The sequence below is a fragment of the Triturus cristatus genome, chromosome 12 (assembly GCF_964204655.1).
Source record: "Triturus cristatus chromosome 12, aTriCri1.1, whole genome shotgun sequence".
Classification (NCBI taxonomy): domain Eukaryota; kingdom Metazoa; phylum Chordata; class Amphibia; order Caudata; family Salamandridae; genus Triturus; species Triturus cristatus.
The window spans coordinates 601,259,226-601,277,262 of record NC_140595.1 but is presented as its reverse complement, the minus strand read 5'-3'; the positions used below and the strand labels follow the sequence as shown (position 1 = coordinate 601,277,262).

Sequence of the window (18,037 nt, the reverse complement as noted above, 5' to 3'; positions counted from 1 at the left end):
TGAGCATAGTTCACAAACTTCTAAAAAACAAAAACCCTTTGCATAAAAATTAGCTATAAAGGTAAAGTAATTTTCTGTCAAGAATATTGGAAAAATCAAGAATTCACAGAAAAGTTATCTGATTTGTAGGCATTCATTTTCATTTATGGAAGAGGTAGCTAGTAAGGGCCCCCTCTAAAGAAATATAATTTTTCACATGAAAACATTAAAGCTGGTATTAATTTTAGGAATATTACTAAAACAATTATCTAGATCAACTTAGGGTGATTATGGTCTCCCTGATCTAGAGCTCTATAATAATAATTCGAATTCCCTGGCTGACAGTGATGCCTTTGAGAGATTTGCAGACCTTCTCACAATCTCATCCTTCCCACATGCCCACACTACCTTTCTGGATAAATGCAAACTCCCTGGCAACGCAAGCTCAAAATAAATAAAATACAAAAATCAGAACCTCATTGTGGTACAGACCATCATCCAGTCAACTTCCCAAAGGCAACATCCTCGACCTAATCTTCTTGACTTCACCAACATCCAATACAAACCACACTTTGCCCTGGACCGAACTGGTCAACTCGTTAGCTCTATCTACTTGTTCTACATATGTTCATCCAACATACTGAAGTTAACCCTAAAGACAACAAACCTTCAGATTCCTCTTTAAACAACCCAACGCTTCTGTCTCATGCCCAATTCTTTGCCTTGATACCAACATCCTTCTAAATAACTTTAACACTTTTCCGGAAATCTATGTGAAGATCCAGTTCGAGGCATGTGGGCTGCTGAATTCATATCTGTGCATAGATCGCCACCTAGTTTTGGGTCCGGATGATTGCACATTGTTGTCCTGGAAGAGTCTTCGAAGTATCACGAGATAGGTGGCTCCTCCCCTGGACTACAGTGCGCATGGGCATCCTCTCCATCCTCAGATTGTTTTTTTCCGCCATTGGGATCGGATGTGCTTATCTTAGCTCAGACCTCTCTGACAATAAATGTTTCATCTGTAGACAGTAATAAAAAGAGAAACACAAAATCTGTGATAACCTTATTCTACTATAGTCCCTCTAAACAACATGCTGACAGCTCCGCACTCTAACCAAGCAAGTCCGGCATGGGAGAGAGCAGCATACAAACTGCTCCCATTGGCGTCAAGCTCACTGCTGGATCCAGAGACTGAGAAAGAGCCGGTAGTAGGCAGAGGCGTTTGGTGGGCACAACGGCCCACACCTATGGAGAGGAATTTGCTGGCCCCAGTGAAAGAAGGCTATTCCAGAGATAAAATCTCCATGTACACCTTGCGCACATGGGCAATTGTAACATCCATAGAGGTATGTTCTGGGTTAGAATTACCCCCAGCTTTTGTGGCCCCTGTTGATAAGGGCACTGTTAAGGTGGAGGGGGCAGGGGCTGCCCTAACAAAATCAGGGAAAGCTGGGAGGTCCATAAAACAGTTAGGGAGGTGCCTGCGTGGTAGGGGCAAAAGAATCCCGCACCTCCCCCTAGCCCCCCCCCCTCACCCCTCAGGTAAAAGTCACCCCCTCCCTCGATTCTTTCTCCAAAGCTTTGACCCAACCAGTAATGCAGAGGGAGGAGGGTGAGGGAGAAGAAAGTGCCACCCAGAGGAGTCCTAGAATGGAGAATGTTAACTCTACGTCTGCAGCTAATAAGGATACTCCGCTTGGTGATAGCAGGAGCATAGAAACAGGTCATGGGTCTGTAGAAGATCCCAGCAGTGCTTTTCAGATATCCAATCAGAATAGATTCAGTGTGCTGGCAGTAAGAGCTGAGGTAATTCCTATTGAGAGACATCACCAATAAACTACTGAGATAAGGGGTCTGAAAAGTGGGCAGTCGGAGGTACCTCTAGCCTCCTACCTCCTAGACCTGAAAGAGGAGACAAATAACAGGTTCAAGATATCGGAGTCCAACCAAGCTGATATACAAGCATCCCGTGCTGCACTGGCACAAAAATTGGAAGAAGTAGCCGTTCGGACTGGTATATTAGAGGAAGAGGTTGTTTTGATGAGAAAAGATATAGTTAAAAATACTGCCTGACTGGGTGCGCTCTCTAAAGGGAACCTAGGATTAAGGGACGATCTGGAAAGGATTCAGAATTACTGAAGAAGGCATAAGCTGATGTTCTTCAATATCCCGGAAGCCAAAGAGGGCACTAACATTAAAGCATTCATAATTAAGCTGCTGAAGGGCTGTGCTTTGAAAAAGAGGACGGGTATCAATTTAGATCAAGAGATAAAACGTGTGCATCGGGATCCCTTTAAAATGAACCTTCAAAGACAGAAGCTGACAAAGATCCTCATGAATTTTCTTGCTTACTTCGGTAAGGAGATGATACTAACCGCTGCCCTAAAGAATGGCCAGTTTACAGTTGACGACTACTCCTTCTCTCTTAGGGCAGATGTGTGTCGTGCAACGGATCAGAAGCAGTGGGAGTTGGGCAAAAGAATAGAGGAGCTGAAAAGACTGTCATGTAGAACAATCAAAAGCACAACTATGGGACAGTGGGGGAAGCGGATGCTCTGATAGAAACTATAAATTAAGAAGCGACCTGAGGGGATGCCCCTAATGAAATAGCAAGCACAGTGTGGGGGATGGGAGGGGTGGCGAGTGAGGTTTACTGTTATAAGTATATTGAAAATTAGCTTCTCCTTCATCGGGTAGCCCCCACATGCCATCATGCCTGATTGTCATTGGAAGGTTGCCACGGGAGTGAGAGGAGGTGAAGTGGAGAGGGGTGGGAGGGTCTAGGGCACTGGGTGGTGAGCAGCGGAAAAAAAAGTCCTCTATCCCCTAGTTATTTCACCTCAACTGGGCAAATTAGGACATTATATGATATAAAGGTCCTTGAACTTGTGAATGATGGTATGGGGGGGAATAAAGAGTTACATTTTCTAACATGGAACATAATGGTCTTAGATCCCAAAGTTGACCGAGATTTGGTGAGGGGATACCTTGAAGACAGTAGTTCTATTACAAATAACACACTTAACCGCAAGTGAAAGTAGAGTCCTATATTCAAATTTATATTGGTCGAAAGCTTTGTAGCCTCAGATCAAGTAGAATATTGTAAGGGAGTTGCAATCTTGATCAGGAAGGGAATTGGGTCGATCTAGTCTCCTCTGAAACTGATATCTCAGGTAGGTGGGCCTTAGCAATTTTTAGATGCTCTAGTATGGAATTGGGATGTGCAGGATTTTACGGCCCAAATTTAGATGACCCCCCAGTATATAGTAAATCTGGAGTGGAACTTAGTAGTGCTAACCACCCCTGTAATTATTGGTGGTGACTTTAATACCCTTCTGGATCCCACCCTGGATAGATCTACTAGTAAGAATGGAGCCCAAGTACAAGGCAGGCTCTCAAGCATATGCTTCAGGATATTGGTTTGGTAGACGCATGGAGGTATTTAAAAGGGCCAAAGCTCGCATATACCTTCCACAGTAAAAGAATAGGGTAATTTTTCTAGGTTAGACTATATGGTAGTGGATAGAGCCTTAGCCAGGAAACTAAAAGAGGTTACTCTAACTCCAGAGATTATCTCATATCATGCCGCAGTTTGTGTCCCCTTTATAGGGTTCGGGGCACGGCATGATACGAGATGGACATTAAAAAAGGCTATCCCCCTCGATCTAGATGTAGTTACTCTTTAAAAAAAAAAAAGCGAGCATTGACTTCTTCCTGGGTAATGCTCACTCGGCCCTCATAGAAGTAACTTGGGACCCCTTCAAAGCTTACATTTGAAGGGTGCTGCAAAGTCCAGTTTCTTTTCAGAACAAGGTAGATAAAGCACATTTGAGGGGATTGGAGGAAAGAGTAGGGACATTGGAGGCTGAGTTGCAGCAAAGCGCAAGGAGCAACTGGGACGGAAAGAGAATATCTAATCAGCTGGAGGATGCTAGATTGGACTATAAAATTAAACTGGATGAGAAGTGTCGAGAGCTTTGGCTAACACCCCGTATGCGGTAATTTGAATATGAAGAAAAAGCAGACGCATTGTTTGCCTTAATGACAAGAGTAGAGAGGTCTTGGAACCATATTAGGGAGTTGATCATTAGCTGTCAGGGTGATACTTCGAATAAGGTGGAGGAAATGCAGGCCCTCCTCGTCTCCCTGTTCTCTGAATTATATATGGAAGAGGTCCAGCCAGATGCGGGGAGGCTCAAGGAACTAGTGTAGGACTCCAGGAGGTCACAGTGGAGGTTAGAGATTGTTTGGATGCTCCAATCACTGAGCGAGAAATCAGGGACCATCTCCTATGAATAAAGAACGGGAAGGCTGCGGGTACCAGACGCAATACCTGCCGAGCTATATAAATCAATAACGGAGGAAATAATCTCAGAAATGAAATTGTTTTAATTCAATTTATAAGGGGAAAGGACGGATTCCGAGCTCTTGGAAAGAGGCCACAATTGTTCTGATTTTAAAACCCGCTAAGGATCCTAGGAAGGCAGATTCACACCACCCAATTTCCCTGCTAAATGCTGATTCTAAAATCTTTACAAGCATTTTGGCAGGGAGATTGGCATAGTTAGCTCCTCAGCTGATACATGTGGATCAGAAAGGATTTGTCCCGCAGAGACAAATCTAAGAACTTACACAGTTGCAAATAGGCACTATTGATCTTGCCACCACACGCTCAAACCCCTTGGCGGTGGTCATGATAGACACGGCCAAGGCATTGGACCGGGTTTGTTGTGGATGATATCGGATTCTATAGGATTTAGTGCTGGTTTTATCTCGATACTTCGGAAGCACTATAAAAACTCCTCGGCCAAAATCATTTTAAATGGTTCCTTGACGAGGAGTTTTAGTATCCCAAGAGACACGAGGCAGGGGTGCCTTCTGTTGCCCCTCTTATTTGATCCACTAGCACACTCTTTACAAAAGGATTACCAGTTTGTCCCGTTTTATACACTCCCTTTTAGCAGTAAGATAGCGCTATATGCTGATGACTTGATAATATACATGTCTGACCCCGTTCAAAATATACCTAGGGTTGAGCAGCTGACAAAAGAATATGGGGCTCTGACTGGTAATTGGTGAATAACTCCAAGACAGACGTAATGTGTTGGAATATTGATGATTGGGGGAGTATGTGCAGAGATAAAATATCTTGGGATTGTTATTGTCAACCAGATAGATGAGATTCCACTGTGTAATTTGAAGAGGGTGGCCAAAGAGGTGGACAGGCTATTATGTAGATGGAAGAACTTACCTTTGACTTATCAAGATGTTAATCTTCCCCAAGTTGATGTACTTATTTAACTGTATTTCCCTCATTTTCCAAAAGCAGTCATCGGTAAAATTCAGGAGAAAATAACCACCTTTATCTGGACCGCCCATGAGTAAGACTTGCATGGAGAAAACTGAGGCGCAGGTTGGAGAAGGGCCGTTTAGCCCTCCCTGATCTGAATCTATACTGCATAGCATTCCCATTTAAAAATCTCTGAATGCGGGGGGCGTGGCCAACACAATGGCCGAGTAGCAGCGTTTTTCGCAAGCTCCGTCGGCCCCGACAAAAATCCTGTTCTTATCCTGACCTGCCCCACCTTTCTTGACTGAATTACAGACCCAAGAGGCTGGCCTGCAGTGGAATGTACCCGGGGGAGAGATTGCAGTCGTCTTCCAGCTCAAACTGAGCTTATCCCGGTGAGATGATCGCCGAGCCGCCACCAAAGATGGCGGTAGAGACGGGCTATGCGAGACTGTGAGCCGAGACTGCGGAGCTCTTCCTGCCCGGCTGGTGCTAGACGTGTGGCGGCGGCGAGTGAGTTGAATACCGCACCCTGATTCTTAAACCCCCCTCCGCAGACACCGGTGAATGCTTTGAGCGGCTCTGAGACAGATGCGGCTCTGCAGGTGTTAGCGGGGAGAGCCAAGAGGCTGGTGGTGGCGCCCCAGGAACCCGAGAGACACTGGGGCGGAGGCTAGTGCCCCAGAGAAGCTGTGCTCCGGATGGGAACTTGGACGCATTGGAGCGGCGCAGGTGCGAGGGCGGCTGTCTTGGAGTTGCCGGAGAGGGGCAAGAGGCTGTGGCGACACCCCCTGGGGCCAGTGTTCGGTGGAGCCCGCTGCTGCATATGCGGCTGGATAGACGTGACGGAGTGCGTGCCCCGAGGAGGAGAGAGGCCTGCTCCTGGATTCCCCGGTCTGAGACTGAGGCAAGTGTATATCCATGCCTTTAATGGATGCCGTGTACAGGGGAGGAGACGTGCCTCACTACTGCATTGCCCCGCATTTGATGCAGCTTCACTGAGATCCACACGAGTGCAGGCGATCGGAGGAGCGGGAGAATCCCTGCCGGGTGAGAGGGGACCACCTTTTGTTGCATCTCTGCACGTTGGGCTCCGCCGGGACTGGGGCCAGTGGAGGTGCCTCTAATAAGATTGGCTGAAACGCTGTGGTAGCCATCAAAGAGGGGGACCTTATTGTTGGCTATGCGGACTGCACAGTGAGTGTCACTGGACACACCACAAAAGCGGTGAGTGAACCTGGATGGTCACGACCAATAGATCCCTGTGGGGGGTAGACGGGAGTGAGGTCCTACACTGATTGAGACGCCCCGTGGCTGGTGCACCTCTATTGCACCGCAGAGTCTGTGGTGGTGAGCGCTTGGGGTCCCCCCTCCACCCCCCCTCCTACTTCAAGGAACCCTTATTTGATTAACGGGATGGATTCTGTCCTGGGTTTGCTAGGGGCCGCAGTGAGCGTCCCAGAGGTGACAGCGAGCCCTCCCCCCTCTTGTGCCCCTGGTTACCCTCGGGAGGTGAGGTGCACGGTTTGGACTATCTTTTCCAGGGCGGAGAGAGTCGCTGGTGGTTCCTGCGGTGTGTACTCCTTGTTTTGTGCGCTTTCGACCAGGCCCCAACAGTGGATTACAACTTGGAGGAGTGTGAAGCTGGCCTGGGATGCTCCGATGTACTCCGCACAACTTACACACCCTGAGGAGAGTGGAAGGTCGAGAGGGTGCCTAGCCTAGACACGTGGGAAACCGCGGCTGGGAGTGGAGATGCAACCGGAGTCTAATTGACTGAACCTTGTGGGCTAGGTCATTGGTGGCATTCCCTGAACTTGAATCACGGCGGCACCGGCAGTTCAAACCTTCACCACCACTAGAGAGCACCTCTGGAGGTGAATCGAGTGGCCTGTTCTCTCCTGGCTACCTCATTGAGAGACCCGATACATTACTGCGGTCTCTTTTTTTGGTCCCGTAGTTGGTGTGGCAGGGGGCTCCGACGATCTTACGAAGAAGATAGGACGCGACCCTGGGGTTAGTGAGCCGCACCAGCACACCCACTACAGTTGGATACCACCCGGCTCCGGCCTGGTCGCCATGGCAAGGGACAAGGAGCCTAAGTCGTCAAAGCAGGGCAAATTAGACCGCTTTGCTACACCATTGCTGCCGCCATCTGGGGCTGAGGGGGACCCCGCTTCCCGACAGGACACTGATGCAATACTACAGGCCATCCATGCCTCTCGTGAAAGCCTGGAAGGTAAGCTGGCAGAGGTTCGGACTGAGGTTTCCTTTCCCTGCCAAGATCTGAGAAAGGTGTCTGAGCGAGTTACTGAGGTGGAACAGAGTTGGAGGACACCTCCCGTACCATCAGTAAAGAAGTAAAGGGGCTCTTGGCGTCCATAAAAGAGGTGGCTTGGCGAGTCGATGATGCCGAAAATAGGGCCCGGAGGAATAACCTTTGCTTCATAGGTTTTCCAGAAAATGTGGAACGCTCTGATCCGGTACATTTTCTAATGACATTTCTCAAAGACACTCTGCCGGAGACCAACTTCTCACCCTGCTTCGTCATAAAGCGAGCGCACAGGATGCCCCTCCTAGACCATTGATTGCCCGGTTCTTAAATTTCCAGGACAGGGACATCATACTTGGAGAGCTCAGGAAAAAGAGTGAGATCAGATTCGAAAACACCAGAGTGATGGTGATCCCGGACTACTCACGAGATGTCCAGAAATTGAGACACACCTTTGGCCCAATCAAAGTGAAACTTAGAGCGCTAGGGCTCCAATATATGCTGCTGTTCCCTGCAAAACTAAGTCGTTTTTCAAGATAAAACACATTGAGGAGAGGGTCGCCATCCGCGGTGCCTGTCCTGCCCAGTAGGGAACCGAATTCCGTATGGGAACAGCCTAAGGAGAGACGACAAAGAAGACTACGGAAAAGACGGACCACCGGAGAAGCCACGCCAGCTAAAACGTTAGGGAGGAGTGTACGGTCTCGTAACTTATCGGATACAGATGAAGACACAGCGCTGGACTGCGAATCTCGTACTTCTCGGAGATCAAACGACAACATGGACTTGGATCAGTCAGAAAAACAAGATGTGGCGGAGGCTGTGGTTGAGCACCCTCTCATCCAACGACTGGAGGCTTCTGGTCTGGATCCCACGCAGGTTGACCTTCAGCCTCGGCATCTTCACCATAGTGGTGGGAAGGAATGATGACATGGGGCTGGACGCCCACATGGGGACCCTGTGAAACTTCCGTGACCTGGTGGACTCTTTGGACTCTAGCCATCTCAAAGGGAAGTATACAGTGGGTTGTTATTCTTAAAACACGTTTTTGGTTGTGTGAATAGAGGGAGGAGGGTGGGGTACAGACCTCTTATTGGTTCCCTACACCAGTATTGTCCTGTTGACGAAATTGGGGATGGTGGTGGCGTCTGCACAGCGTGGGGAGGGGGGTACGATGAATATTGTACTTTGTTCTCTGAAATGTTTGATAACGGGGGTGGAGGGGGGTTGGTTTGGTTTATTGACAGACATACGGATACGACTAGACTTGTTCTTCACTGGGTATGTTTTGAATCTGCATTGCGGGATGACGTCTTCGCTATGGTTGATATACAATGTATGAGCATACATTTAGATCAGAGTGGATGTGGTGGTCCCACTCCTCAGAGTTCGAGAGGGGCACTAGTTAGATTACGCTTGTCTCTGCCGTGGCTGGAGAGGAATACACAGTATTGGCGTGGAACGTCGACGGGTTGGGGAATAAAATCAAGCGTGGGCTGGTGTCCAATTACCTCAAACGACTTAAACCAGTCTTTGTCTTACTGCAGGAAACTCACCTTCTGGGCCCACACTGTTCGTTTCTAGGTAGGGGGCAATATACCACACTGGCACATGCGGGCTTTAACCGTGGTTCTAAGGGAGTGGCGATTCTCGCGCGCAAGTCGCCCCCTGTCAGGGTTGTACAAAAATGTGAGGACCCAGATGGCACATATGTAGCGGTCAGGGGGGTTTGGAATCATGCTTCTTGGTTGCTGGTTAGTGTATACGCCCCCCCACGTCTTCAACAACGTACGTTGGATAAGGTAGCTGAAATTCTTATGCAAACAGGCCCTGCCACACATTATTTGGGGTGATTTTAATGATGTATGCGCTCCCACCCTGGATCGTACGTTTGTGGGGGCAGGGTTGAACAAGGCCACTACGCTAGCAAATTTCCAGGACATGTTGGGGTTAACGGACATATGGAGGAGTCGCCATCCGACTAGACGTGCGTACTCCTACTTTTCTGGAGCACATAGTGTTCTCCAGGTCGGATTATCTTTTTGACCCAGCTGGAGAGATTGCCCACACAGAGGAGGTAGAATATTTGACCAGAGGTATCTCCGATCATTCACCACTCCATTTGAAAGTGGGGAGACGAAAGAGCGGACATGCCTCCTCCTGGAGGTTGAATGCAGGGGCCTTGAAAGATCCCCAAGTAGCCAAAGAAATCAGAGTAGAAGTGGAACTTTATTTTAGAGAAAACGATGGCTCAGTTTAATCGGCCATTACGCTCTGGGAAGCTTTCAAAGCGGTGCTCCGTGGCAGAGCGCAAAATATTATTGCCTATCAGAAACAACGCGAACTTCAGGGGCTCCTGTACTTAGAGGACAGGCTATTAGCACTTGAGAATAATGGGGGCTCAGTACTAGACACGCACACACTCCGTCAGATTGACATTTCTAGAAGATAATACCAAGCATTGGTCACGAAAGAGGTTCGGACACAACAGCTCGCTGTACAGCATCGATTATATGAAACTGGGGATCGAACGGGTAAATTATTGGCATGGTTGAGTCGGAAGGAGCAGGACGCTAGATGGGTTACGTCCATTAGGGAGGCAGATAGACATTACAGCACGCCACATCTCAAAGGCCTTCGCCCGATACTTTACCGCACTTTATGCGGCCCAACCAAGGGTTAATGACGCGCAAATAACCGAATATCTTGCGGATATAACGCTCCCTTGTCTTTCCCCTTAGGAGAAAGAGGCTTTGGACGTTGACATCACACTGGAAGAAATAACTGATGCCATTAATAGATTAAAACTGGGGGGAAAACCCGGGTCCCAACGGCCTCCTGGGAGAATTCTTTAAAAAACACAACACTCTTCTGGCACCACATTTACTCAAGTTGTTTACAGAATCTAGAGATGTGGGACTGCTCCCTGCGGATCTTAGAGCTGCAATGGTAGTAGTGATACATAAGGATGGGAAACCCCCAGATGATATTGGCTCCTACCGCCCTATCTCATTGTTAAATATAGAAACTAAAATCCTAGCTACTGTCCTCGCATCACGCCTTATTACGGTAATTACCTCACTCATTCACGATGATCAATCTGGCTTTATGCCAAAGCGCGCTACTCGATATAATCTCCGCAGGGTTGCCAATTGGATAGACACAGTTAGAAATTGGGAGGGCGCACATCTCCTCCTCTCCCTAGACGCTGAAAAGGCGTTTGATACTATTCATTGCCCTTTTATGATCCATGTGTTGGAGAAATTTGGATTCGGTCCGGGTTTCCGAGAGTGGATTGTATTGTTATACACAAAACCCGAGGCCAGAGTCAGAGTCAACGGGGCCTTATCACACACTTGACTAATTCAAAGGGGTACTCGACAGGGTTGCCCCCTTTGCCCATTAATCTTTGCCCTTATTCTGGAACACCTTGCATGCGTCATCAGGGCCTCCCCAGGGTTAGGTGGGTTCGTAGATGATGCTAGACGGATTGATGAACGCATATCTTTATATGGGGATGATATTCTACTGTATGTGACTGACCCGAGTGTGACTCTTCCTCAAATCCTGCGGATTTTTGGGTTATATGGGAGACAGGCTGGATATCGAATCAATTGGAATAAATAGACCCTCTACCCACTCACTGGGAGGCTGGAGTCTCCGTCCTACCCGGAATGTCTTTGTCACCGGAAGGGTTCACGTATCTCGGCCTTTATATCAATACGAATGTCGCTGAGAACCTAACCCGTAATGTTAAGAGAGTTTTCCTTAATTTTCAGAATGATGTCACGAGGTGGCGCAAACTTCCCCTCATCATCATGGGACGGGCAGCCCTATATAAAATGGTTACGCTTCCTCAGTTGCTCTATGTGCTGCAAAATACATACTGCAAAATTCTTGACACATTGTTCAACCAAATAGACCGTGAACTGCGTCTCCTCCTATGGGATGGAGCCTTCCCACGGGTGGCACTCCAGACCTTGCAGGGGGGTCTGTATAGTGGGGACCTGGCTCTCCCTGATATTACTTCTTATTAAAAGTTATCCCACCTTATTGTTATTAATGAATGGATTCACATTAGCGGAGACTATTCGACTTTTACACTAGAAAGACTGCAATTTCGTACCTCCATTACCTATATGGCGGTAAGGGCAGTAGGCGACTACTTCCGGCCACCCAGAGAACGTTGGAAGCGTGGAAAAGCGCAGAAAGGCAAATGCAGTGGGACAAGAAACGTACCAGAGAGACCCCACTATGGGAAGGCAACAGACTCCCTGAGATTGGAAAGTTTCAAGGTTTTAAAAAATGGGTTTTAATTGGCATCTCTAAGGTAGGGGAGTGGTGGCCTAATTTGCAACACTCAAAGTCAGATACCAACTTCATGATACCCAGGTATATGCATACGTCCGTTTGAAACACGCATGGATAGCAGAGGGATTAGAAGGGGAGTCCCTGCCTGACTATGCACTGCTCGAAGGTCGCCTCTTACAGGAGGAGAGTCCGTCTCATTCACCTATGAAACACTACTTAATAATATGCCGGACAAGCTTGGTCCACTGCGAATGAAATGGGAAAAGACTACAGGGGTATTAGAAGATATAGACTGGGAGGCCGCTCTCATGCATCCACGGGAGGTAGCAATCAAACTTAGGCTACGCCTCATCCAATACAAGACTCTGTATCGAACATATTTCGATAGGGTCCGACTTCATAAAATAGGACGAGCGGAAAATCCAAAATGTCTTGGATGTCATGGGGTGGATGGTACCTTTATCCATACACTATGGGAGTGCACTGAAATTCAGGAATATTGGGGGAGGATTGTGGGTGAGCTCAACAATATCCTTGACCTTCATCTTGAAATGGAGCCAAAATACCTTCTTTTAGGTATTTCAACAGAGGTAGGTATCCCTAGACGAAAACTACTCTTAGCCAACTTGAGATTGATGGTGGCCAAACGGGACATAGCGAAGCACTGGGGGGCACAGCAAGTACCCACACTTAAAGAATGGAAGACATGCCTAGACTTGTACATGATGGCAGAGCACGTGACATATATAAAGCTAGGGGCTGCCCTCGGAAATTCAAGAAGATATGGGAGTCTTGGATGAAGCACTATGGCTTAGAATTGGAATGGGTAACAGAGGATGGGGGGAACACCGTCACGAGGAATGGAGGAAGAACCTTAATTGTTGTATCCTATGTTCCTATTGACGCCACACAGAAAGTTCGAAACTTTACAATATGTTCTATACAACACGAATACTTTTGTGTCACTCAATGTACTGCCTTGCAATGGACATTTACTGTGAACATATACCTGATGAAACTACAATGGATTATCCACTCTTGTTTGTCAAATATTTATGCTTTGTTTTCTATGTTATTTTTCGATTACAACAAAATAAAATAAAAAATGTAAAAAATAAAAATAAATCTCTGAATGCTATTGGGGAATCGGGATTCCACAACTGAAGATACAATTTTGGGGGAGTTGATCTGTGAGTTTGGACTGGTAGCCTTCTTATACAAGTTGAGAGCTCCGAAATCTTTTCAAAAGGTACGGTTGAAGGTTTTAAAGACTGCATTAAACCTCTAGGAATTGGGTCAGAAAGGTTCTTAATATTGGGTACTACTTAGAATTTGCACCAATCTGGGACTCCCCAGTTATTCCAGAGTGCATGTAGGACAGGCTGAATCTCCCCCCTAAGGGAGGCAGGAGTTAATTACCTGGGGGGATTTGATGACGGTGGAGGGTTTATTCCCTTAGGAGGTTTTGAGAGCAAAAACTGGCAATAGGTTATCCAGGTTGAAGTATTTGTAGCTCACATCTTGGGGAATGGCTTCCACCCTGGAGATTGGTTGGGATTGGGATTTTGAGGTCCCACTCCAGGATTTAAGAATGAAAAACTAGGAGGTAGCCAATTGGTATTGGCAGTTTTTGGAGGCAGAAGACAAGAAACTGATGGCACCCCATATCGTCTGGACAGACGCTTTTCAGGGAGAGGATATACAGCCAGTATGGTATGATTCATTAAAATTATTATTTTTAATTGTCACTTCTGCAAAACTTAAACAAAACCACTTCTTCACTATCAATTGACTGTATTGGACACATCAAAAATGGGAAGATGTGACTGCTTAAAAGCCAATGACAAACATGTTTTTTTCACATGTCCTGAGATCAAAGAGTATTGGAACATTGTTGAGTTAACTATAAGGGGCATTACGTCTGCAGTTCTGAATTCTGTCTAAGTCCTTCTGGGGGTTGATAAAATCACACTTAGCACCCTGAACAGTAAGCAAAGTGACCTTATTTTCTATCTGCTGCTCTTAGCCAGGCGGGAGATTTGTAAACATTGGACTGATGCATCCCCACCCCATACTATGTAATGGTTTAAAGCGGCTAAGTGGACGAGTCGAATGGAGGCGGAATGTAAACTAGAAAGATTAGCTGAGGTGTGGTCCGACTTTACTATATGGATCTCATAAGGTGGTCGGGTACCGAGGGGCAAATCTCAAACAGAATGTAAATGTCCCATGATTACACCAGGACACCAAACTTAGGGTTGGCCCTCGTGGTGAGATTAGGGCGGTGTGTTATGATGGGCTAAGATGTGCAAACGCTATGGTGATATGAGGACCAAAAAAAAAGATGCTGTGGTGTACTAGAAACAGCAACACTGGTGCACTGAGGGGTATGTAAGACCCGGGAAGTTTAGGATTACCCTCTCATTTCCACCCCAGTTCCCTCTAATGGGTGCCATCTTCCTGTAAGTACGGTTAGTGCTCTAGCGTTTAACCAGTAGGGGAAATCCACAGGCAGTTGGACTGGGAAAAAAAAATAAGTGACCTCAATATCAAATTAGCTAAAAAAAAAAAATTGCCCCACATTGACACATCGGGCTTTTTTGAACTTGTATAGACATCCTGTTTAGATGGTTTGCAAGATATGGGAAACTTCATGAATTTATGCTGTGGTACTATGAGCAAAGCTGAGAATAAACGTTTGCCAACAGACAGCTGAAAAACTGGCCCACATTCTGACCTTTCAGGCTAGTCCTTTTGGCTCTGCTAGATTGCTATGTAGGTCATTCGATCCTCCCGACAGCAATATATATAAACAGCGGAGCTGTGGTATGCCCAGCCGGCGCAACAAAGGCAAGCTCATCTGTCCCTGTCAGCATCCCAGAGTCCGAGACTATCTGTTTAACATGTACAAGAGATTAATTGCTATTCTTCAGGAGTGCCTCACAAGAGGTTAAAAATAAAATGGGAGGTGGCATGGCTAATATTGCTATCATTGTGGATGTGTTTTGCTTAGCCTACAATCTCATCCCCTAATATCATACTTTATTCTGGCACCTTGTTGCTGGCAAGTAGGAATTTGTTGACACCAGAGACAAGACAATGCAGATTTGCAATTTGTGTGGCCAAGCAGCAGCAGTATCCTGGGGATGCACAATGCAGTTGCACATGGCGGCAATATGAAAAATGAAACATGGTGATTAAGAGTGACTGAACTCCTTGGCAAATTCCTGGTGGGGCCGCCGTCTACTGTGCACTGGGCCTCCCCAAAACTCTCCCTCTGCTGTGGGCCTGAGGTTAGCTCCTCCCCCTCAACTGAAGTGGGACCTGCGTATAGGCCTAAGAAGCACCATCAGTGGCCCAGTCCAGAACAAAAATGATTAGTTGATTGTGACCCCAATGAGAGGCAGTAGATGTAGGGAGGTGGTACTAGCCCTGACAACGGCAGCTGGGTTTGGACCCCGGTTTCGCTGTGCAGTAAGGCCACCCTTGGCCAGAGGAGTGGAGTGGCAAGGGAGGTGGTGGTGATCCGCGAGCCTGGCGGTGCTTGTCCTGGGTCTCCATGCATGCCTAGAAAGTGGACTCGGGATGAACTAGCTCTTGTGACTGGAGAACAGACAAAACCCTTAAACTGACCACATTAGCCTGGATGCTATAAAGACTCTCCTTAAATAGGGACTGGGACCTTGTGATCAGGTGATCTGTACCAATGTGAACCCTAAGCCAAGGAACTAATAGAAACCCTAGTTGTAAGTGTGAGAACCAATAGAAGCTGTAGCTGTAAGCCCTTGAACCAGTAGAACCCTAGGGCCAAGAAACAACATAAACCTTAAAAAACTAATAAAAACCCTAGCCCTCCAGCTAATAAAACCCGTAGCCATCAATATAAACTCAAACCCTAAGCCTTAGAATCCATAAATACCCTAGCCCTGCAACCATTAGAAGCCATAGGCAAGAAAAGAAACACTAGCTTAGCCCTACAACCTATGGAAATCCTAGACCATGGAACCAATCAATGGATTGAGTCCTGGGTCCACTCGTGAATCTAAATCTTAAACCATAGGCCCAATCAGAAGTTCTAAGCCTTAGTCCCAATTAAATGCCCTAACAACTGGACCAATGGGAGCACTAGCCCTAACACTTATGTCACTTGTATCTAATGTAAATCCTACCCTTAGTGGTCAGGTGACCTTAGCTTAATGGCAGTGTAGCAGTGGGAGGGAAGAAGCAAGACTCTGGTGCCTGTCCACTCACTTAACCTGTAATTTGTGTGAAGAGGGTACAGTCAGGAGCTGCTGGTCTGCTTAGTTTCATTGGTTACAGACAATCCAAATACAATTTTCTCGTTTTGACCTAGAGCCAAAGGTAAGGCAAAACTTTAAAACCCCTTCTCTGTAACCCTAGACCCAGTGTTGTGCACAGTCAGAAACATATTCAACACAGACAAAAACAGATTAAATGATTATCCAAAGATCAATCTGCACATATCTGGTTTTTAAATGAGATGTTTAAAAACAAAGTGCTCCAGTCACAACTGGTCAGCTTCCTTGTCAGGAGCCACCAACTCTCATAAAATTCTACAGGCGTGACAAAAAGAATGTTGAGATTGGATTATACCAATGAACAGTGAACGCCATACCCATCTTATGTAGTAGGAAGCTGAACTTTGTGAGTCATTCATATAGCGGGGGATGTATATGTAATGTCTTGTTCTTGCTGTGTGTAATATATGGAAGAGCCTTCTAGCAGAGTCACTCACGCTTTACATAGTAAGATTCTATTTGGAATTCTTGTTATCTGATCTCTTGTAAACTGTCAAAGTCAATGCAAGTAGGACGCTGAAGAGACATTGTAGTAGTAGAGAATTAATGTCTCTAATGATGACATGGTATGTCTTACAGTTATTTCACCGCTATACATTAGTGATGAGCGCTGCCGTCATCTGCTGCATCTAATTTATAGGACCACGTTGTTCAATGTAGCAGGTCTCCTCTTTGTATCGGAATCTGGCCCATGCAGCTTCGGAATCTGGCCTGTACCAGTGCTAGGCAAGCCGTCATTCACTGTGCCTGCTTCACTGCTCAAAGATTTCCATGTCGGAGCCTCGCTTTCATGCACCGTAGCTTTCATGCTCCTTCTCTATGGTCCAAGATCCCATCCTCGCTCCCTCATTGATAAATTGTCACTTCTCGGCAGGACAAGCTGCTCTCCGTTTAGCTTTCGTCACTCAATTCCAAACTTTTCTCAGGTTTTTGGTGGGATCACCACTGCTACAAGATGGCCTCCTATTTCTTTTAACTCTTTCTAGCACCACCTAATCTAATTAGTAACCTGCTTGTTATTTAACTTAGGAATTGTAGTGTTTTAAAACTGTTATTTGGGTGAACTAATTTACAGAAGAGCACAGACATTATAATTACTGCCCTCCCAGCTCCAAAATAATGTTCATTTACTTTGCAACATTCTACTCCTATTATTTTGTAAATGAAACATTGTGTGCCTCAGTGATAAGCAAACATCTTTCACAAGAAATTGGGTCAAATAAATATGTATATTTTCATAAATTCCACAACACCTCCGCTTTCTTAATTAGTTGGCTTTTTCCTCCAAGTTACAATAGATTTGTATCCAAAAGTGACGTCCATCAAAAATCCACCAGAGGCCTACGCGTTTGGACCCTGCAGCGAGTCTTGTTTCACAGTACCAGATTACCAGGCCTTGAAAAATCAGGAAAATGTTACCAGACCTGCAGTTCTAGTGGCTTGAATAATCTACTTGACCTTACTGTAATGCGCTTGACCCATAAACACATCTCAAATTATGTGATCCTAGACAAATAGTTTTTCAGTGTCACCTTTTTCTTCATTATCACTTGCAAGAGCACCTTCAGAGATGTGAGTTCAGCATGTTTACTGTCCCAAAAAATCTTTTGTTTGAGTTCATACACTACACCTTTGCTCCATGTATAACAAATATCACGCTACCATTTTGGGTTCACAAGGCCACAGACTTGTCTCTAAGTTCACTAATAGCATTGTCATCAGGGCGGGGGCAGGAATTTTTCTCAGTTCATATTTAAAAGCTCTCAATTTTAGTAAATATATTACTAAAGCATGATGTGGTAGCGCACTGTCATTTGCAGGCAGACATTTTCAATTGAATTGGCCACAAACTTTTCCGCTCAC

At 46.2% G+C, this 18,037-nt stretch overlaps 1 protein-coding gene across 1 annotated transcript in view; it reads left to right on the top strand.

The window, feature by feature from the left end:
- Positions 1-18,037, top strand: part of NFAT5 (nuclear factor of activated T cells 5) — a 796,538-nt gene that overhangs the window by 682,770 nt on the left and 95,731 nt on the right.